Here is a 23,156-nt window from a genome sequence, read left to right as displayed (position 1 = left end):
AGCAAACACTATAGGAAGCTGTAATACGGCCACACATCACAGAGGTCAGCATGCCTTAACTCCTTCGGCTCCACAGTGGCAGCAACATACTTGAGGTAATGGCTTTGCAGCCCCCCTCCAAGGAAGGCAGTTAGGGGGTTAAGTGGAGGCTGAACACTTCTATTCCTGTCTGAGTTGTGAATTTGCAGGGTCTCTCATTCATGCCAATGACATCAGCTGCCTCCCCATGGCAACTAGAGGCTGTAGTAAAATTCCCAGGCAACGTTTGAGTCAGACGGTGCCAAAAAAGAGCAGGTTTGATAAGTCATTAAAGGAAGCGGATTTCGATTCGAATAGCGTCACCCAGGGACACACCTCCAGAGTGGATGGACGGATGCAAGCTCCTGTGTCCTTTTTAGAATGAGATTAGGACTTCGCTTCTTTTCCAAGGCTGTGTAGGCTTTGTCTGTCAGTGAAGGGAAGGTGGATTGACCTTCGCTGATTGTCTTGAGAGAAGTAACTCAGCAGGTGCTCTGGCTCACAATGAGGAACCATTCCACTCCTGGGCTGTGCTTTCACATCACTGCTTTGCCTGTATGGTGGGAATGGTGAGCCTGCAGCCAGCATAGCGGATCCAGCACTTCGTGACTGATTGCAGCCTCCTGGGACACAGGTACCGTGCACTGGAGGACCACAATTCATTAAGGTTTGCAGAATGACCACAGAGCAGCCCTGCAGAATGTAAATGATAGTAGCAGCACCTCACATCTGATAGAAGTCACACAATGTGCAGCCATGCTTTTATTACAGCAAAGAGATGTTTTAATTATAGCCTATTTTACCTGCAGGCAGGGTGTGCAGTTTATGAAGTTATTTCATTTGACTAAATTGCTATCTGACATTCTCATCTCATGGTAAATGGGTGCTTTATAATCAGGGATAATGTTGATCATTTAGAGCGGTGTGCTGTGAATCATTACTTGCCAATCATGTTCCAGCTTTATTGGAAAGATGGAAGCTGACTGGTTTGGCAGCTGCTCTAACTTTGGTCGAGTTACTTTGCTCTGGATTTTGTCATTCTCCTTGGTGCCCAGAAGGCCAACCAAAGTAACGTGGCCTGCTTGTCTTCCAGGAAGAGGGCAGGCATGAGGCATATGTAGGGCTGTGCAGGGCTCTTATGTTTGGATACACTTTATGCCAGCTAAGCAATTCTCTTCTAGAGATGAGTAGATATCATCCATGAGGTGCCAATTTTTCTGACTTGCAGTGTGAAACTGGGACGATTATTATTATTATTTAGCATTTATATAGCGCTGAGTCGCTGGCAGTTTAATTGACCCAGTGTCCTGCCTGGCCTGCATACAATGTGCATTAAAGAGGAACTTTACCGAATAGTAGTAGAGGGGAAAAAAAGAAATCCATACATTGCAAAGTGAGAAGTTAAAAAATAAATCAAGAAATGATTGATAATTGCCATGTGATTCGTTCATGTTTGAACCACAGTATCAACTGCCATTATCTATACCACACCCACCAACAATGTGATATGCTAAAGGTTTTTTTTTTAAGCATGGGACACACTTAAGGCAGGGAACCCACTACATGCATTTTTGCGTGCACGATTTTAAAGGCTATTGAAATTAATAGCCTAGCGCAGGAAACGCTGTGCCGCATGTGTTTGTGCGCGTTTGCGTTCGCGTTTTTTCCACGTTTTCTAACCGCACAGTTTTCTGCTTTTTCCCGCACGTTGCATGGCAGTACATGCCATGCAAACGCGTAAACGCGGAAACACATGTGGAAAAACGCACGCGTTAGACGCGACCGCAAAACCCGATGGAAACCTGGGAAACGCAGGGGAAAACGGCCCTGCAAGTGTGTTCCCTGCCCGACTGTTTTCGTGTGCGTTTTCTGCACAGAAAAGCTGATTTAAACTGAGAACTCATGTTAATCAAGGGGCTAGGTCACACTTAGGGCTTGGTCACACTAGGGGCGTTTTCGGTCTTTTTGTCAAATGCAGGCGATTTTTAAAATCGCCCACCAAATGCTTGTGCAATAAATCTGTATGAGAAAGTTCATATCAGCGCGGTTCGTGTGCTGTGTGTTGAGCAAAGCGGTGCCTCTACAATTTTTTGAGCGATTTTGCCTCAATGGAAGGTATAGGAAAATCACAAACGCTCACAAAATTGCTTTGTGCAGCGATTGCATAAGCGTTTTAATAATAAATACATTGTAGTTATTCTTTTCCGGACCAAAGAGTTCACTTCCTGACTTGCGCCAGGGAGTGAATTACAAAACCGCTCTGGAAAGAGCATAGAAAAGCGCTTTTACCAGAAACTCAGCGTGCAGTGGAGCGCCGGGAGGAGGACATTTTAGGTGTGAATGAGGCCTATATGCATTTTTGCATGCAGAAACATCCTGCAGCATAATTCTGCACAATTTAACAGTTTTCTCTATCAACTGCTGCTGTGAAAAAACGCATGTGTTTTTCTGCATAATTACAAACACACATGGGGCTCGATTCACAAAGCGGTGCTAACCCAGTTAGAGACTTTAGGCGTGATAACCATTGCACCACGCTGGTGAAAAGCCAGTTTAGGCGTGATAAGTTTAGGTGTGATAAGTTTAGGTGTGATAAGTTTAGGCATGCTAAGTTTAGATAAGTGTAGTTAGCGTGCAAAGTCCCGCACGCAAAGCAGCGCCATTAAACTCTATGCGAAGTGCACCAGACTTTGCTAGCGCAAAACTTTTGATCAGCAGTGCACTACAGTGCTAACGCAGTTGGTGCTTAAACTTATCATGCCTAAACTTATCACACCTAAACTTATCATGCCTAAACTTATCACACCTAAACTTATCACGCCTAAACTTATCATGCCTAAACTCAGTTTAGGCGTGATAGAGGGCTTTTCACCAGCGTGCTAACTGTTAGCACCGCTTTGTGAATCAGGCCCATGGTGTTCATAAAACACAGCAGAAAACTGAAAGACAAGTGTGGCCCCTGTCCTATAGATATACATATGCGCAGAGGGAGAAACTGGTTGCTCGGAAGTTGGAAACAGCTGTTATTTCCCACAATGCCAAAAGGTTTACAGAAAGTAAACTTTCATGACCATGGTCATGATATCACACTGTCACAATATCAGCTACTCAGACAACCCCCTTCCAGATGATGTATACGAGAAAAGGTAAAGATTTTTAATGGAAAAGGGGTATCAGCTACTGATTGGAATGAAGTTAAATCCTGGGCTACAGTTCCTCTTTAAATGTGTACGAAACCTGAAAAGATCATCCCTCTAGAGGTGAGCTTGAAATTTTACGTAACATGGATTTGACCCTTTTTCCACGAGAGGTTGAACTGTGCGCTTGTCAGGCAGCTTATCCTCCAGGCCACCAGTGCCTTTTGGCTGTAATTTCATGTAGCGGACTGGCAGGGTTTGTAACACCACGTGGAGGTGGTAAGGAAGTGAGGGCGAGCACCGCCACACTCATTTGTAACTCCACAGGAGGGGCTGCACCACCACTGCAGAAGTTGGGTACACAGGAGTTGCCAAAACTAAAATTATTGATAATTTAAATTATTGATATTTTACATTCTCACTTGAACTCTTACCCTAGTGCCTAAAACGACGACCCCCGCCCCCCCCCCACACACACACACACACCACACACCACACACCACACACACACACACACACACAAACATACACACACACACACCACACACACACACACAAACACACACACACACAAACACACACACACACACACACATACACACACCACACACACACACACACACACAAACATACACACACACACACACCACACACACATGCACGCACGCACGCACGCACGCGCACGCGCACACACACACACACACACACACACAAACATACACACACACACCTAATGCCTAAAATTAACCCCCCCTCCTACTGCCTAAAACTAACTCCCACACCTAATGCCTAAAACGAATCCTTTCTCCTAGTGACTAAAGCTAATTCCCCTTTCTAGTGCCTAACACTTATGCCCCCTCCTAGTGCCTGAAATGAATCCCCGCTCCTAGTGGCTAAAACGAATCCTTCATCCTAGTGTGTACCTAAAGCTAATGCCCCCTCCTAGTGCCTAAAACAAACCTCCTCACCTAATTCTTAAAACTAATCGCCCATACTAGTGCCTGAAACTAATCCCCCGTCCTAGTGCCTAAAGTGAATGCCCGCTTCTTGTGCCTAAAACTTACCTCCCCACCAAATGTCTAAAACAAACTCCCCCTCCTTGTGCCTAAAACTAACTCCCCCACCTAATGTCTAAAACTAACCCTCCCTCTTAGTGCCTAAAACAAATGAAACATCTCCACCTAATGCCTAAAACTAACACACATACTTAAAGCCTAAAATTAATCCTCCCATTTAATTCCTAAACCTAACCTCCCCCTCAAACGAGTTCTAATTTGTAGCCGATCGACTAGTCTACTACAAAAATGTATAGTAGCCAAATGGCTCCCTCATCAGGCACCCAACCTGGCTGCCACCTGGGTACCCGATTGCCGATGCTTGACACCAGCGTCAATCACATGCCCTCCGAGCCACGCACCCAAATCACTTGCTTCCCTACCAAGCTCCGGACAGTGCAGGGGAGCAGCTGATATGTGGTAAATTCACTGTTTTCAGCTCCCCATGGAAAAGGGGTCTTATTTGCTTTAAGGAAACCTGAATCATCATGAGCTGAGCTGGAACCTTGCACAGGGCTAATCAGTAAGAAACCTAATGATTCATTACTTGACAGCTTAATCATTAGCTTTCTAAATGTTATTAGGCCTGTGCAAAGTTCCAGTTCAGCACCTGCTAATTCTCGTAATTGTACAGAAAATAATCGAAGTAGAATTGTATATCACATCTCTATTTTCAACACTTTTCTTTTGGCTGTGCCCATTGCCAAAATCTTTCAGATAAACTAGCCTGCTTGATTTTTCAGTGTTGATGATCAGACAAGTTTCATCACGTGAAACAGTCTTCTTCTGACACCTTATTTCCTTGACTTCTATTACCTCTTTTCAGGGTATGTATGTTTGAGTAGATAGGTAATGAACCTCACTCGTTTTGCAGTATACAGATTATACCTGAACTCAGAACTCCTCTCTGCTCTAAAAGCTACACAACAGCATAATTACCTTTAAACAAAAAAAAATGTCCGTTACAGCTGATACAAATCTTCAAATTAATCTGCACTGTTTCTACTTCCTGATTCATGGAAGCAGACATATTGTTAACATCCAGTGCTTTCAAATGGGCTTATCTGCCATCTCTGCCATAGGCAGTCATGTGACACAGGGGGAGATCAGATTACAACTTGTGATTATACACGAAAGAGGGGGGAATTCGACAGGCTAAACTCTCTAAATACATACAGTGTGAATTTCTCTCTGTTTTCCTTCTGTGCTGTGCAAGCGTTCAGGTCCACTTCAAAAGTTTACTTACCATTCAGCACTGACTACTTCTAAAAATCATTGCTATGGCTGGTTTACGCTCGGGCGCTTTTTAAGTGCTCTGCTGTTCGGCACCGTTTTCAGATGTCTTCTTTCCCCCTGGCTGCTTTCTCTCTTCGCTCCCAAGTCCCCGGGCACACAGGGCCAGATTTGTACTGTTTACCACCCAAGGCCCACTATCATCAGCTGTCCTATACCAACCCCCCAGATGTCCCCCAACCTCTCTCCCCTGCTTCTCTCAGTATATAAAGCCAGATAACTCTTGAAGGTAAAAGGGGGAAATAGACTGAGGGTTTATGTAGGGCACTTGGGAAATAGACTGAGGGTTAATTGAGGGTGCAGGGGTTTAGGGAGAGCACACATAATTGAGGTTGCTGAAGGGTTGGAGTCAGAGCAGGATCACCCACCAGGCAACCTAGGCAGGTGCCTAGTGGGTGTCAAGGGGCCCACCTGCCAACTTCTTTGACCTCTTTCCTCTTCAGCTTTCCAAAAGGACCACAAGTGGGCCCCAAATATACTACCTTTCCCCATTACATCCTAATCCATCTCTGGTTGGAGAGGGAACAAGGGCATAACTTAGGCAGAGAGTGAGGGCATTATTTTGAGGGCTGGGGAGAGAGTGCGCCCATAACTGAGGATGCTGGGGGACTGAGGAGAGAGCAAGGGTAGAATTGCTATTGCCAGAAGGTGCTGGGGGGTTGGGGAGAGAGCAAAGGGTGTATAGACATACCTGCCCTCTGGCTTTCCCTGGTAGTTGGTGGTCTAGTTGAGGATGACACCGTTCGTTCCCCTCTTGAATCTTGTGCAATGGGCCTCACTTTTGTCCATACTCTGATGTGATTAGCCACCGATCACATATTGATCCTGTTCCCTTGCTGCCTTGTGCTATTGCAGTGTGTGGGAAGTCACATACAGGCTGCACACACACTACATTACAGCCGGTGTTTCAGGGGAAACACTGCATACACACACTCATTGTGGAGGAGAGGCAAGCAGCTACAGGGCTGTATGACTGACACTGCAGTCAGGCAGTGGGATGACAAGGACACAAGTGCCACACAGGAAACAGCTGACTGCTGTCAGCTGCAACAACACCCCAGCTATCCTCCTGCCCAAAGCCATGGCCTATGTGGCCTTCCCACAAATCTGGCCATGTGTGCACCTGTGTGACGTAAATAACACTAGAGGCCTCTAGTGGTCACGTGAGATATGTGCCAGGCTGCCCCTGGTGTCTGTCCTTAAGTCACATAGGTGGTTGGGAGTGAACAAACATCAGCCGGTGTGGAGAGCAAAGACCGGGACTGTGTAGCGGACAGGTGGGCTACAACGCAGCTGAAAATTATTTAAAATCTGTGTGTAGTGTGGAGAAATTTGAACAGATAGATCCCTCTGTGATAAGATAATGTTCTGATGGCCATATTGACCAGTGTATGGCCGGCTTAATATTTTATATGTTGACGGGTGTTATTCTAGCAACGCACTGCATTTTCTGCATTGTAATAACGGTGTGATCTTTTTTTTTTTTTTGTGAATTGCAACATGTTAGAGTACACTAAACAGTGTTAGTTAACACAGCATGTCAGTGTGACAGTAGTGATGGGCTACCAAATAGCCACGCCCCCCCCCCCCCCCCCCCCGTTCGTAATCGTAATTTTGATTAAGTCTTGCTGCCAGGGGCGGAGGGGGGATAATTTACCTATGTCGCTGCCTATAGCGGTCCATGTAGCGTTCACTAGCGTTTCACATCACTCCAATGCTTCCTCCTTCAAACCGGGAAAGAGGATGCATTGGAGTGGTGTGGAACGCATCAGCTTTAGGTGAGACATGGGTAAGTTACCCCCCTCTGCTGCGGCCAGCAAGACGTAATCAAAATTACGATTACGAATGGCTGGGCTAATTGGAAGCCCATTACTATGTGACAGTACCCTTACAGACAGAATACGCAGTGTGCAAACAAGTGTGTATGTGGAACCATCCTTGTGTGGGAAGCTTTGGTATAGATTTAGTTTTAAGAGTTGCTATGTTCCATTGTGTCTTAACTGACAATATTATTTCATAGTAATGTGTGCATTTACGGTGGCAGTGAAGCATAATTTCATTATACTGTATGCTCACACCGCAAGTAACTGCACAAAGCGACTTTTCAACTACGTTGCATTGCGATCTTATAGCAATGGGCTTGGTGGAAAAGGGCCCTACAGCTGGAAGTGGAAACCGACCCTTTATTGGTATTTTACGATCTTGACAACCGCTGGTTACTGATGATCACGTAGTGTGGTCAGTGCGGTAGAGATGGACTGAAGTATTCGCTTGTCGAATACTTCGCAGCAAAGATGGGGGTATTCAAGCTTGCCGCATCGGGCGAAGACATAACGTGTTCGATCCGCCCCCCATACATCATCATTGAGGTAAACTTTTACCCCTTACCCCACAGTCAGCAGACACATTTGCCAATCAGCTAGCACTCCCTCCCGGACCCCCGCCCCCTATAAAAACGCAACTGCGGCAGCCATGTTGGATTCATTGTTCGGCTGCTGTTAGAGAGAGAGAAGGGACAGAGCATTACTGAGATAGGGAAAGCAGTAGCTAGGCCACTGTTCTGCCTTGCTAGCTGTTTATACAGTGTCCTGAGCACCCAAAGAGTCCTTCTCAGGACTGGTATTGGTTCATGGGTTGTGTTTGCACAGCATCCTGGCTCCTGACACTGCGAAAGAGACAGAGTTGTATGTCACAGATTTGTGCAGACTTCCAGTGACTCTGAGTGCAGAAATGCAATACAGCACAACATAATTCATAAGTGCCATTCTTGCTGTATTTTGATTGTATCACAGATCTCTGCATCCAGTGCAGTGTATCTTGAGCTGTACATCACAGATTTGCGCAGACTCCCAGTCACTCTGTGTGCTGAAGAGCAGTACAGCACAACACATCATTCTTAAAGGGGAACTGAAGAGAGAGGTATATGGAGGCTGTCATGTTTATTTCCTTTTAGACAATACCAGTTTCCTGGCAGCCCTGCTGATCCTCTGCCTCTAATACTATTAGCCATAGCCCCTGAACAAGCATGCAGCAGATCAGGTGTTTCAGTGGTTCAGACTTATAAGTCTGATCTGACAAGACTAGCTGCATGCTTGTTTCTAGTTTTAATCAGATACTACTGCAGAGAAATAGACCAGCAGGGCTGCCAGGCAACTGGCATTGATTAAAAGGAAATAAACAGGACAGCCTCCATATACCTCTCTCTTCAGTTCCCCTATAAGTGCCATTCTTGCTGTATTTTGATGGTGTAATATCGCCACTCTCTGCGTCCTGTGCAGTGTATCTTGAGCTGTACATCACAGTGATTTGAGCAGACTCCCAGTCACTCCTTGTGCAGAAGCCCAATATAGCACAACACATCAATCATGAGTGGCATTCTAAAGGGAGTCTGAAGCAAAATTAAAAACAACAAAATAAAACAGATCTGAATAGCACCAGAGACAAGCATACAGCTAATCTTATCAGATCTGACAATAATGTCAGAAACACCTGCTCTGCATATACTTCAGGGTCTATGGCTGAAAGTATTAGAGGCAGAGGATCAGCAGGACTGCCAGGCAACTGGTGTTGCTTAAAAGGAGATAACTATGGCAACCTCCATATCCTTCACTTGTCCTTTAAAGCTAATGTCAATTAAAAAAAAAACACCTAAGGAGAGAGAAGGAAGGCTCTGGGTCCTACAGAGCAGTGTTTCTCAACATTTTATTGTTATGTTCCCCTTTTAACCCTCTGGGCGATACAATAAGATCGCCCAGGAGGGGGCGCAGCACTTTTTTTTAAATTTTTTAGTTTTGAAATCATGTAGCAAGCCCTGGGCTCGCTACATGATAGCCGCTGCCCAGCGGCATCCCCCCACCCACTCCGATCGCCTTCGGCGATCAGAGTAAGCAGGAAATCCCGTTCAGAACTGCTGGCGACCGGGCGGGATGACGTCACTGACGTTATGGACGTCGTGACGTCAGAGGGAGTCCCGATCCACCCCTCAGCGCTGCCTGGCACTGATTGGCCAGGCTGCACAAGGGGTCGGGGAGGGGGGGGGGGGCTGCGCGGCACGGGGGCGAGCGGCGGATCGGCGGGGAGCGGCGGCGATCGGAAGTTACACGCAGCTAGCAAAGTGCTAGCTGCGTGTAACAAAAAAAAAATTATGCAAATCGGCCCACCAGGGCCTGAGAACTCCTCCTGCGCGACATACCCCGAGCTCAGCTCGGGATTATCGCTCAGGAGGTTAAAACCCTGTACTCACCAAGTACCCCCTAGCATAGTAAACATGATCACAAGTACCCCTTGAAAAATATATATTTAATCGCAGTACATGATAACTGGTTCTAAACAATTTCCAAGCATTTACTATTGCTTTTCATTAGCTAAAACACTAATTTGGTGTTGTTTAAATAAGATTTATAATTTTCTAAAACTCTAAATTTGTTATTCTTAGTTAAGTATTTCAAGGACGAGTACCCCCTGGAACCATCAGAAGTACCCCCTGGGTTACGCGCGTACCGCACGTTGAGAACCTAGGCTATAGAGCCTTTCCCCTCTCCTCGCGGTCTCCGCGGTCCCCTGCAGGCCAACCCGTTAGCAGTCTATGGTCGCAGACTGCTCTCGTCCGCTTTGCCTGGGCTTTGGAAGTCTTTGAAGCACTCGGGCTCCTGAAGACAAGCTGCTCAGCACTGCGCACGCATGATCGCCCTCTCTCGCACACTTGCGCATGCACAATACAGAGCTGTCTGTCTTCGGGAGAACTTGTGCTCCCGAAGACTTATGAAATCTCCCGTGGCAGGAGATTTGAATGGAGAAGCCTGTGGGGTAACGAGGGGATGAGGAGAGGAACGGAAAGGCTCTATGGGACCTAGAGCCTTCCCTGTCTTTAGGCAAGTATCTGTTTTTTGTTTTTACAATAGCTTCAGATTTACTTGTGATTATAGTGTAAGGGTTGCAATGATTACAACCACAAACCAAACTACTTCAGATAGATGACAAACGTATATTTATGACATAAATAAACGAATTGTCAGTAAAGGCCGTGAGCTACAACGACTAGTAAGCAGCACATTTTATCTGCAGCATAAGGCTAGAAACCCACTAGGAGAGCTTTTCTGAACGCTTGGTGATTTGAAAAGCTCTAGCTAATGTAATGCTATGGGTGTGATCCCACTTGAGTGATGTGATTTTATAAAAATCCCCCATAGCATTGCATTAGCAAGAGCTTTTTCAAATCACTCACGCTTACAAAGCGCTCCCAGTGGGTTTCTGGCCTAAGGGCTGGTTCAGACAGGCGTTTTTGTGGCGTTTAACGCAGTGTTTCAGACGCAGCGTTTTTTGGGATCTACTGCCATCCCATGCAAGTGAATGGGAGCGTTTAGAGCTGGCTTTTGCAGGCTTTCATGAAAGCCTGGCAGTAGATCCCAGCGTTGCGTCTAGTCTCAAAAGCAACATGCTGCTTTCAGAGGCAGTAAACGCGAGGAAACAATAGCAGAGACCAGAATTGCTAGTCTTGAACGCTTTTCAAAAGCTTTCAAAAGCTAGCTTTTAAACGCTGGCGTTTAAACGCTGGCGTTTGAATGCAATGCCAAGCAAAAGCTCAGCAGACGCCCGTGTGAACCAGCCCTAAATGTCATATTTAGTGTACACACACATTCTTTGTTACCATTGTTACGATTGTCTCTAATATACTACAGCTTTATACAAACTGTGCGGTAGCCAATCTGTGGCGTGAAACTGCCACAATATGTCACCACTCATTACTTGTTACATTAGTTCTGCATTTTGCAAACTCAATCTTTTATTACAGCTGGTAAACTGATAGTATTATGGAATATAATCAGGCTGTAGCAATAGATTTGTGAAACAATGGACAATTGTACTGATCTTCTGCTTTTTGTTTTCTGATTTAGATGAAGCGCTGGACACAGCAGATCACCTATTAAAATGAGGAGGTGAAGTCACTCTGTTGGAAGGTATTTATACAACAAAATGCTTTTACAATGTGCTGTATTAGTTATACCGTACACAATGTAGATGAGCACAAACGATTTTCAAGCAGTGATTCATATTACACCAGTATTATAAGGGCCCATTCACACTTGAAAATTGCGTGAGTGATTTTTCAGCGGAAAAATCACTGAACACTGCAGCGATTTTTCCGCAATCGCGTTTAGCGCTTCTATAGAACTGAAACGCGATCGCCGGGAAATCGCCCGGAAATGGTGCAGGCGGCGCGTTTGCGTTTCGCGATTTTAGGTGATTTGCGGTGATTAGCGCAAATCATCCAAGTAAGAACGGGTTCATAGGGTTTAATTACACCAGCGCTTTTAAAAGCGCTAGCGTTTAAGTGTTTTGCCGAAATCGTCGGCAAAACGCTCAAGTGTGAATGGGCCCTAAGACTTATTTGGGGAATATGTATGGATTTCAGAGATTAGTAGCAGGGGCAAATAGGGGGATTCCTGAAAAGTCTCTCTTGGCAAGTCGTGCCCTGCTGCGCATGTGCTGGCACGCACCCCTGATCACGCCCCCGTGGCTGGGAGCGCTCCGAGCATGTGCTCTGTGTTAAGCCACGGGAATGCAATCCAGAACGCATGCTGTTGGTCCAGTGTAGGCGCAGTAGTGTGCGACTTGGATTCTGTATCAAGTTAAAAAGCAGATCAAAGAAGAGGGCCAGGAGGACAGCGAGGGACCAATAAGCTTACGGGGGCTGGAAGAAGCCCCAGGTGACAAAAAGAACACTGCTTAGATTCACCTATAATATCATACTTGAAAAAAAAAAAGTTGTGTACTTGCCTATGGAGAGGTAAGGCTCTGGATCCTATAGAACCTGTCCTCTCTCAGTGAAATTGTTCCAGCCTGTCCCCCAGTGGCGTAGCAATAGGGGATGCAGAGGTTGTGACTGCACCGGGGCCCCTGGACTAGAGGAGCCCGCTAGGGGCCCTCCTCCATCTATCTTATTAGCGTTTCATTAGTACTTTACTGGGAATGAACACCTCTTTATATGCATTGTATGGTAGTAATACTTAAAGGATACCCGAGGTGACATGAGATAGACATGTGTATGTACAGTGCCTAGCACACAAATAACTTTGTTGTGTTCCTTTTTTTTCTTTCTCTGCCTGAAAGAGTTAAATATCAGGTATGTAAGCTCAGACAGGAAGTGACTACAGTGTGACCCTCACTAATAAGAAATTCCAGCTATAAAACACTTTCCGTGCAGAAAATAGCTTCTAAGAGCAGGAAAGCGATAAAAAGAGTCAATAGTTCATAGATTTCAGCTCTGGCATACTTCAATGAATGTGTAATTGTGCAAAAAACCCTAAAAAGTTAAGACTTAAAAAAAAGATTTAAACATAAAATAAAACTGTGGAATATCTTAAAAAGTCATTTTTAGGAGAAGGAAGATAGATACAATCATTTATTTCATTAGTTTATTTTCGCCTCGGGTGTCCTTTAACTACATAACGACCGCCCCATGCCAATGGGCGTGGTCGCGGCGGCAGCCCCAGGACCGCCTAACGCCAATTGGCGTCAAGTCCTGAGGCACTAATTTGCAAGAGATCGCGCGCACGCTGCGCGCGCATCTCGTGCTCGGAGGGTGGAGCTCTGCCCCCTCTTCAGTCTCCGAGCGGCAATAGCCACTCGGGAGACTGTTAGACGATCGCCATCTATTTACTTGTACAGCGCTGCGATCAGCAGCAGCGCAGCGCTGTACTGGGGACAGCCGTGTTACACTGCTGTCCCCTCCTGACTATCAGCGGTGATCGGCTGTCATAGGCTGAAGCCTATTAAAGCTGATCACAGGGAATGGCCAGCGGGGCACGGGAGGAAGGGGGGAATATAAACAAATAAAAAAAACAGCAAAATTTATTTAAAAAATAAACATTTATCTAACAATAAATAAACAAATAAACATCCGAGGGGGGGGGGAGCGATCAGACCCCACCAACAGAGAGCCCTGTTGGTGGGGGGAAAGGGGGGGGGGGAATCACTCGTGTGCTGTGTTGTGCGGCCCTGCAGCTTGGCCTTAAAGCTACAGTGGCCATTTTCACAATTATGTGCCTGGTCTTTAGGGGGGTTAATCACTGCAGTCCTCAAGTGGTTAACTAACTGTTTCCTTACTGTGATTACCCCTTTCTGACACTGAAACTGTCCTTGGTAGGTTTTGGGGTTTTATATCAACAGAGTGCATGGGGGCGCATGTAAAACTTGCACTGGGCCCCAAGCTCCTCAGCTACACCACTGCTGTCCCCCATTCAATTTTGCCACCTCCTCTGTGTCCCCGATTGCTTCAGAAGACAAGTGGCTCTATACTCCGCATGCACTAGTGCATAGGTTCTCAACGTGTGAAACGCGTACCCCAGGGGGTACTTGTGATGGTTCCAGGGGGTACTCGAGCTTGATACACTTAATCAAAGAATAACAAATTTAGAGTTTTAGAAAATTATAAATCTTATTTAAACACCTAATTAGCATTTTAGCTAATTAAAAGCAATAGTAAATGCTTGAAAATTGTTTAGAACCAATTATCATGTACTAAGATTAAATACATGGGCGTCGCTAGCCCTATTTTAGGGGGGCCCGTGCCCCCAACATGTCCTGGGGCGCCCCCAATCTATTTCTAGGGGTGCCCCGCCGGCCGCCGCTAGATTCTGAAGGGGTCGCAGCATGAGGGGAGAGCTTGGTGGCACGTCAGTGGGGAGGGGGACGGTCCCCTCACCTCGGGCTCTCCCCTCTGCGCTCCACTCCAGCATTGAATAGTGTGGGTATGCAGGCGGCGGGGCAGCGGCAGATACATACCTTCCGTGCGCTCCAGCGTGGATGGTTCTCCCTCTAGTGTCTGACGCGACTTCCTGTTTATACAGGAAGTCACTACCTCCAGTGTGTACAGTATAAGGTGTTACTCTGTGCCTTTGCTGATTTTAAACCAGCTGTATTGTATGCTGATCCCTGCTACTTTCAGTATGTACAGTATTAGCTGTAAAGCCTGGTACACACATAAAATTTTGATTAGCCAATTTTAGCTCTGTTCATCAAATGCATTGTCTGTTGGCCCACTTACTGCATGGGGTGGTAAAATTGGTCAGTGATTGACCAATCAAAATTGTAGGGCTGCACGATTTTAGAGAAAAATTGAAATTGCGAGAGAAAAGAATGCCATTATATATATATATATATATATATATATATATATATATATATATATATATATCTCATTCTTTGCTGCTGCACACCCAGTGTCTCACACAGTCCCCACCACTACTAGTCTCTGCCCCCCGCCGCCACCCCCATACACTGACAGTTGATGCTCTGACTGCGCTGCCTCTGTTTGTTTCTCGCTCCCCCCCCAATGTGTTTGTGTGCTTAAGTACCACATTTTAATGACAAAACAGCAATGGCACACTGCCTGTTATGGGGTCACCTGTTTAAACTATGGATTGCGTCCCGGAGGGCATAAAAGCACCCTCCGCCTTCATCTTGTGCTGAAGCCGTGGACTGTAACAAATTCACCACAGCAGGGGGCTCTTTTAATGCTTTTAGCGGAGCACGTCCTCTCGGGCACGTTACAGCGGACCGCACGGCGAATTCCGCAAGATGAAGGGCTTTTCAGTTCCTAGAGCCCTCCTATCTCTACCGCCGCCGAGTCTTTCTTCAGGCTGTTCAAACTTCATTGATGACAGCTCCGCCTACCGCGTACAGCACGCAGCTTCTTCTGCCCAATCAGTGGCAATCTTGTGTATGACAGGGCGGCACGCTGTGGATCCGCCCCCCGCCTCCCTCCGCATTCAGATGAATGCATTCGGGCGGGCAGAGCCGTACGGGCACTCGGGCAGGCGAAACCGTGATTTGCAAAAAACTGACGATCCCAAGATCGTCTTCTAAGGAATCGCGGTTTTGATTAAAAACCAAGAAATCGCGCACCCCTACAAAATTGTATGTGCGTATACATCTTTGATCTATGCCTATACTGATTGTAAATTATCTAAATAAAGAACAAGGGGCTCCATCCAATAGTTTGATGGGCAGGCCCGTTATCTGTAGCTTACATTGCTGCTAAGTTCATGTACATTTGGCCCCACCCATGGCCACACCCACTCACTGTATGGCCACGCCCATTTTTTTTTTGCCGCGGCGCGCTGTCCTAGAAACGCCTCTGATTAAGTTAAATATATATTTTTCAAAGGGTACTTGTGATATTTACTATGCTAGGGGGTACTTGGTGAGTACAGGGTTGTAAAAAGGGGTACATACCAATAAAATGCACTAGTGCACACTCAATCAGTATGGAACTGACAGTCTTTAGAAGCACTCGGGGACATCAGGGCTTCCGGAGGCAGCACATTTTCTGTCTTGTGGCAATTAATCATTCCAATGTTTAGATTTGATTCTGATCTTTTCCTCACCAACTAAGCTACAGCAGAAAATGTTCCTGTACTCCGTGGTCCATTATCCTGTGCAGACAATGAATGCGATATTTCAGTAGGCAGTAGCAGTGTCCTTGTGCATTGCTATAAACCCAGCAGAATGTGCTCTACCTTTGTGTATTCAGCAGCTGTCAGCGACTGCATAAAAGCAGCATAATAATAGTCACCTTATAAAAGCAAATATAATTTGCAGTCGGCAAATGTGCATAAAAGGTGTGTTCCTGTTGTTAATGTTTGAATGTCACACTACAGTAGAAGGAAGTGGAAGAGTTTTGGTTGTTTGTTTCTTTATAAGAAATGCTGTATTGTTATAATAACAGAAATAAACAGGGATTGCTCAAAGTAAACCCAACACTTTATTCACTGAAAAAAAAGGGTCTGCATTACATAGTGTGCTTTTATGTCATGCAATAGATGTGATTGTTGGCATTGCACAAGTATGAATAGGTATATAATCTGCTATTGTGTATTCTGAAAGTGACTAACCAATCAGCTTCCACTTTCTGAGGTCCTTTCAGCCCCCTCAGTATTGGTTTATTGATTTATTATATTCCTAAATTATCTATTTTCTTCTCTTTTAACACTTTACTGACTTCACTTTAGCAATTAGCAGCCATGAAAACAATTTTGTGTTTTATGTTACTTTAATGCTTAAAGAGAGCCCAATGTGGGCTCATAAAATAAATAAAAACTAGGCTACCTGATCTGAGGGGCTGAGATGATCAGGTAGCCTCCAAAACTGCCTCTCCTGTGGGCTGCAATGGCCGACTTTTACTTTCGTGACCTCTGGGTCACGATGCTGGAAATGAGAGATTCATTCTCTCATTCACAGTGTGCAGGGAGGCAGCGGAGCGGCTGGGGGCGCGGCCAAGGAGAGAGAGCTGTCCAATGGCAGCTCTGGAAACCCTGCAGGAATGCCCCTGGAGGGCGTTTTGAACAGTGAATCCCTCTCCCACATGTTTACCTCTAAAATAGCAACAATTATTGTTGCTAATCTCGGGGGGCTATAGCGTGGTGGTGGAGGGCAGACAGTGGCAGTGTGGAGACACAGAGGCATGTTATGGGGCAGAGAACATGCCTCTGTGTCCCATCTGCCCCCCAAAAAAACACCTCGGGTTCTCTTTAAAAACCACCCTGGCGTTCTTTTAAGATCGCCAGGGCGGCTGCGGGAGGTTTTTTTTTAAATAAAAAAAAAACTATTTCATGCAGCCAACTGAAAGTTGGCTGCATGAAAGCCCACTAGAGGGCGCTCCGGAGGGGTTCTTCTGATCGCCTCCGGCGGCCAGAAGTAACACGGAAGGCCGCAATGAGCGGCCTTCCGTGTTTTGCTTACTTCGTCGCCATGGCGACGAGCGGAGTGACGTCATGGACGTCAGCCGACGTCCTGACGTCAGCCGCCTCCGATCCAGCCCTTAGCGCTGGCCGGAACTATTTTTTCCGGCTGCGCAGGGCTCAGGCGGCTGGGGGGACCCTCTTTCGCCGCTGCTAGCGGCGGATCGCTGCAGAGCGGCGGCGATCTGGCAGCACACGCGGCTGGCAAAGTGCCGGCTGCGTGTGCTGATTTTTATTTCAACAAAATCGGCCCAGCAGGGCCTGAGCGGCAGCCATCGGCGGTGATGGACGAGCTGAGCTCGTCCATACCGCTAAGATGGTTAACCTATTTTGGTTCCTGGACGTAGTTTCTACGTCCAGGAACCATGCGCGCTACTGCGCGCCCCCGCGGCCGATCGTGCGCGTGCACGCGCACTCCCGGCAGCGGATTCGGTAGCCAAGGAATCAATGTATCGGGCTACGGAGCCCGATCATTGATTCCTCTCCCCCGCTGAAAAAGCGACAGCTTCTCTCGGAAGCTGAGCTTTTTCTGGCCGTCTTCTTCCTGATGCGTCACTCTAAGCGCGTGCTACGCTTAGAGTGACGTCATGTAAACAAACTCATGGCCGCCATCTTGTGGCCAAAAAGTAATACTACACCTGAAAAAAACAAACAAACAGAATTAACACACATTTACATTATAAATCTATTGTTTACCTCCCACCCTCCCAAAAGTACCCAAATAAAATGTTTAGTATAAAAAAAAAAACATTACAATAAAAAAAAAAAAAACATGTAAATATTTACCTAAGGGTCTAAACTTTTTAAATATCAATGTAAAGATGAAATATTTCTATATTTTTTTTATTTTAAACTTGTAAATAGTGATAGATGCAAAAATGGAAAAAATGCACCTTTATTTCCAAATAAAATATTGTCGCCATACATTGTGATAGGGACATAATTTTAACGGTGTAATAACCGGGACATATGGAACAATACAATACGCGAGTTTTAATTATGGAGGCATGTATTATTTTAAAACTATAATGGCTGAAACCTGAGAAATAATGAATATTTTCATTTTTTTCTTATTCTTCCTGTTAAAATGCATTTACAGTAAAGTGGCTCTTAGCAAAATGTACCCCCCAAAGAAAGCCTAATTGGTGGCGGAAAAAACAAGATATAGATCAGTGCATTGTGATAAGTAGTGATAAAGTTATAGGCTAATGAATGGGAGGTGAACATTTCTCACGTGAAAACGACGGAACCTGAATGGGTTAAGTATATACATAAATTAATGCAAATGTGTAAATACATTATCTGAAACAGTATTACTAAATGAATTATGAGATAGTGTAGTGAATAACGTCTGTGAACAAAAGAAGCGAGCAGTGGAGCTTAAATGTGGTTAGAATCAAAATAAAAAATTGGTTGCTGCTCTTTAAAATCCACTGCAGTGATCATTCAATCTGGAATACAAGACAATAGAGCGCACTCAGGGAGCAGTATACCACAGATCAAGTAAGGCTGGAATAATCTCTCCTTGTGTAGTAACTGGCAAGCCCATATAGGTTTGTCCAGCAACAGGGCTTTTGTACCTCTAGCCGGGGACTGGGCTATTTAGCTGATTTAGCTGAGTGCATTCAATTTTTTGTCTTGTATTCCAGACTAAAGGAATTATGGCAGCTTCTAAGCTATGTCTCAAGGGCTAGTTTAAAGGACAACTCAAGCAAATATGGCGGCTGCCATATTTTTTTCTTAAAGAGAATCTGTATTGTTAAAATCGCACAAAAGTAAACATACCAGTGCGTTAGGGGACATCTCCTATTACCCTCTGTCACAATTTCGCCGCTCCCCGCCGCATTAAAAGTGGTTAAAAACAGTTTTAAAAAGTTTGTTTATAAACAAACAAAATGGCCACCAAAACAGGAAGTAGGTTGATGTACAGTATGTCCACACATAGAAAATACATCCATACACAAGCAGGCTGTATACAGCATTCCTTTTGAATCTCAAGAGATCATTTGTGTGTTTCTTTCACTCTGTTCTCATGCACTGAAGTTTCAGGCTGCTCGTTTCTTCCTGCAAACAGCTTTGCCCTTGTTTGTAATTCCTCAGTATGTGAAAGCCCAGCCAGCTCAGAGGACATTTATCCAGCTTGTAAAAGATAAGAGAGAAGAGAGAAGCTGCTCTAATCCTAAATAACACACAGGCAGTGTGCAGAGAGGGGCCTGGAGGGGGGAGATGCATCACAGAACCACAACACTAAAGAACTTGGCAGCCTTCCAGACACAGGCCGACAAGTCTGACAAGAGAGAGATAAGTTGATTTATTACAGAGACAGTGATAGTATAAAGTGCTGCAGTTAGCCAGAACACATTAGAATAGCTTTTTGAACTTGTAGGATGATAAAAAACAGGATGCAATTTTTGTTACGGAGTCTCTTTAAGCAATACCAGTTGCCTGGCTATTCTGCGGATCTTCTACCTTTAATACTTGCCATAGACCTTGAACAAGCATATGCAGATCAGGGGTTTCTGAAATTATTGTCAGATCTGACAAGATTAGCTGCATGCTTGTTTCTGGCTTTATTCAGACACTACAGCAGCCAAGTAGATCAGCAGGGCTGCCAGGCAACTGGTATTGTTGAAAAGGAAATACATATGACAGCCTCCATATTACTTCTCACTTCAGTTGTCCTTTAAGACCTGCACTCAGCAAACATTTGCTAATAACATAAACAGAACATTATGTTATGTAAAATAAATGTCAGCCATAGCAGGAAAATCACATAGGCCCTTTGGGATTATTTGAATTTTCTCTGTGGTTGTGACTGACAGCTGCATCAGCCTTATTCTCCTGTCAAAAACCGTGCGAGTTTATAAACAGAGGTGGGGATAGTGGCAGGAAATTTGGGCAGAAGAGCTCAATGACGATGGGCCTCCTCCATATGCACTCCAAGAACACTGATAAGACTGGCACGTTACACATCTTATAATACTATTACAAGCTGTGTCTTTATTGATTATACATATTGCATATGTTGGGCAGATGTGAAAGGGTTTCAGGAGACTTCTGTATATATTACTTGGGGCAAGGGTACTTCTCTGAATGCTCTGATATTCGGGTGATCAGTTGGCACCGGAAAATTCATGCTGCTTATTACTGGGCTCTGCACAGGGTCTAGGGGTGTATAACAAGCTCCCATGCCCACCAGCAGTGGGTGCAGTCTTTGTGAGAAGGGGGAGACTGTGTCACCACTTCTTCACAGGCACACCCATTGCTGATGACCACAGGAGGATGTGAATAGAGCTGAGGGGAACTCCACATTAACATTGTCTCCCTTTGATTGTCGCTAGATCGTTCAGCCAGTGGGTGAGGGGGTGGTTGTGTTGGCATTCTACTGAGCTGGACATATTTAGCATATTGGAAAAATTTTCAGGCTATGGTAGCTGAGCAAACACACTAAGCCGGGCGCAGTACATAGTGAGCAGTATTCAGCTATAATACACCAGCTTGCACATGAGCTAAAACTCAAATACTATTAAATCAAACCTTAACTGAAAATAAACCAATGACATAAACTATTGTATCTGTCCTCCTACTCCTAAAATTATTATTATTTTTTTAATCCTAGTTTTATTTTTGTTCAAAAACCAAAAAAGTAGGTTTAATGTTTTATTTTGGTCTCTGAAAAAGCAGGTAGACCTGCGAAACGGCTGTTAGGCCGACCCTTTCTACTTCTATATGTATTCTGTAGCTGTTGAATTAAAAGTAAAACTGGATTATTGCAGCCGGTGCCCCATCGACTTTTCTCCTAACCTTATCGATATTGAATTGTGTATGGGATGGTGAGCACGGTATTTTAACCAGGATTCAGCTGTTTAACCAGTAAATTGCTCGAGTGCCAGCTCATATCTTACCTCTACCCTACTGTTAATGTTTTATTGCCTCTATGAATGATAGTCTTTCAGTTCAGAGCTACAGTTCAGAGCTGACACAGTTCAGAGCTACAGTCTATGAATTATTGCACTCATTTTATTTATTCCATGTACTCAGAAGCCTCTCTCTGTCAGGCAAGAGCTTTATGGTTGTAATTAGTTATCAGCAAGGGTTATGAGTTACGGTATAGTCCGACTAGATCCCAACTAGGGATAAATAATGTTTAACCCTTTCTGTGAGAAAGGAGGTGTGTTTAGCTTCTAAGGACAACAATGGTTAATTTGCATATATTCAGAAGTGATGCACTGGGAGACTTCTCGGAGCAAACTCCAACATGATAATCGCAAATACTTTCTGTTTTAAAGCGGAATATAACCCTGCATTTCAACTTTGCTCTAAAACATTATTTACAGTATATTATATGCAACCAGCATTTTTTTTTTTTTACTAGACCAGCATTGGAAGGGTTACACAGAGGTTTAAAGTTGCTAGAGATTTCTGCAGACGCATCTGAAGCTGACATAGATACATTTTGTTTACATAAATGTATCTAAGTGTTTAATGTGACTCACTCTCTCTGACTGAGAAGGAGCTGGAGGACAGCCAAAGAGTGTGTAACATTTCTCAATAGATACATTTAACTAAATAGAACGTAACAATCTGAACTTCTGCATACCTCTCCACGGAACTTTAAACCTCTGTGTTTAACCCTTCCAATGCTAGTCTAGTAAAAAAAAAATGCTTTTTGCATGTAATATGCTGTAAATAATGTTTTAGAGCAAAGTTGAAATGCAGGGTTATATTCCGCTTTAAGATAGCAAACTTTTGTTTCCCATGCATTTTAGTAAGGGGGCTTTTTGGACCATTGTAGCCCCTTACACAGTCCAATGAGTTTTGGTTCACCATGAGCTTTTTGGTTAGTCTGTACCTGTGAGAAAAAGAAAAGAATGAACACAGCCTGTGTCCGCTACCGGCTCCTCACCTTCACTGGGCGAGTACCTGCCTCTGATGGCTGTGTGAGGTGGTTTACCTGATGTATCTAAGAGTGTTAAAATGATTGTGCTGTTGCTACTTCCTCTATGCACACCTAAACTGCTGTATACAGTGTTAGAAAGCTATTATAAACTAGCTTCTTGGTGTAGAATGCATGAAAAATAGATATCAATCAGCACCTCATGGCTAATGCCTCTTGGCTAATACACCAAGAAGAACAAACAAGTTTTTATTCAACTTTCTTACTGACACAGGATGTTACTAGAATACACTGCCACCCTGTGGTTATAGCTAGCTCATAATGCATAGATCTACACATAATAGACTGTTGTTGCTAAATAAACATTCCAACATGGAGGGAAATTGCCAAACTTCTGACAACTTTCCTATTCTTCTAAACAACAACTACAATTTCACAGCAGCTGATTGGTCAGGCATAGTGGTATACTGCTTAAAGGGGCACTATGGCGAAAGATTGTAAAATTTAAAATATGTGCAAACATAAAAAAATAAGAAGTAAGTTTTTTTCCAGAGTAAAATGAGCCATAAATTACTTTTCTCCTATGTTGCTACGACTTACAGTAGGTAGTAGAAATCTGGCAGAAGTGACAGGTTTTGGACTAGTCCATCTCTCCATAGGGGATTCTCAGCAAGACTTTTATTCTTCATAAAGATATTCCCTAAAAAGGATTTAAACAATGATGCTGGCCAGCTTCCTTGCTCGCTACACAGTTTTTTGGCAGTTGGACAGAGCAACTGCCATTCACTAAGTGCCTTTGAAAATAAATAAATCCCTGAGAATCCCCTATGAAGAGATGAACTAGTCCAAAACCTGTCGCTTCTGTCAGATTTCTACTACCTACTGTAAGTAACAGCAACATAAGAGAAAAGTAATTTATGGCAATTTTACTCTGTAAAAAGTGTACTTCTTATTTGTATATGTTTGCACATATTTTAAATTTTACAATTTTTCGCCATAGTACCTCTTTAAAGGA

General features: G+C 44.5%; 1 protein-coding gene across 2 annotated transcripts in view; it reads left to right on the top strand.

Moving 5' to 3' along the window:
• The first annotated feature begins 238 nt into the window (after nt 1–238).
• PAK6 (p21 (RAC1) activated kinase 6) overlaps nt 239–23,156 on the top strand; it is a 168,182-nt gene continuing 145,264 nt past the window's right edge. Inside the window, exons 1-2 of one of the 2 annotated variants that reach the window (XM_068253438.1) lie at nt 239–652; nt 11,398–11,460. The gene's annotated coding sequence lies outside the window, so the exon portion shown is untranslated. Of the gene's footprint in view, nt 686–11,397; nt 11,461–23,156 lie in introns of both variants that reach the window. The other variant, XM_068253439.1, reaches the window with a different exon arrangement.

The sequence above is a fragment of the Hyperolius riggenbachi genome, chromosome 9, assembly GCF_040937935.1.
Source record: "Hyperolius riggenbachi isolate aHypRig1 chromosome 9, aHypRig1.pri, whole genome shotgun sequence".
NCBI lineage: Eukaryota > Metazoa > Chordata > Amphibia > Anura > Hyperoliidae > Hyperolius > Hyperolius riggenbachi.
Note: the sequence above shows the minus strand (reverse complement) of the source record. Positions and strands in the feature narration are given on the sequence as shown.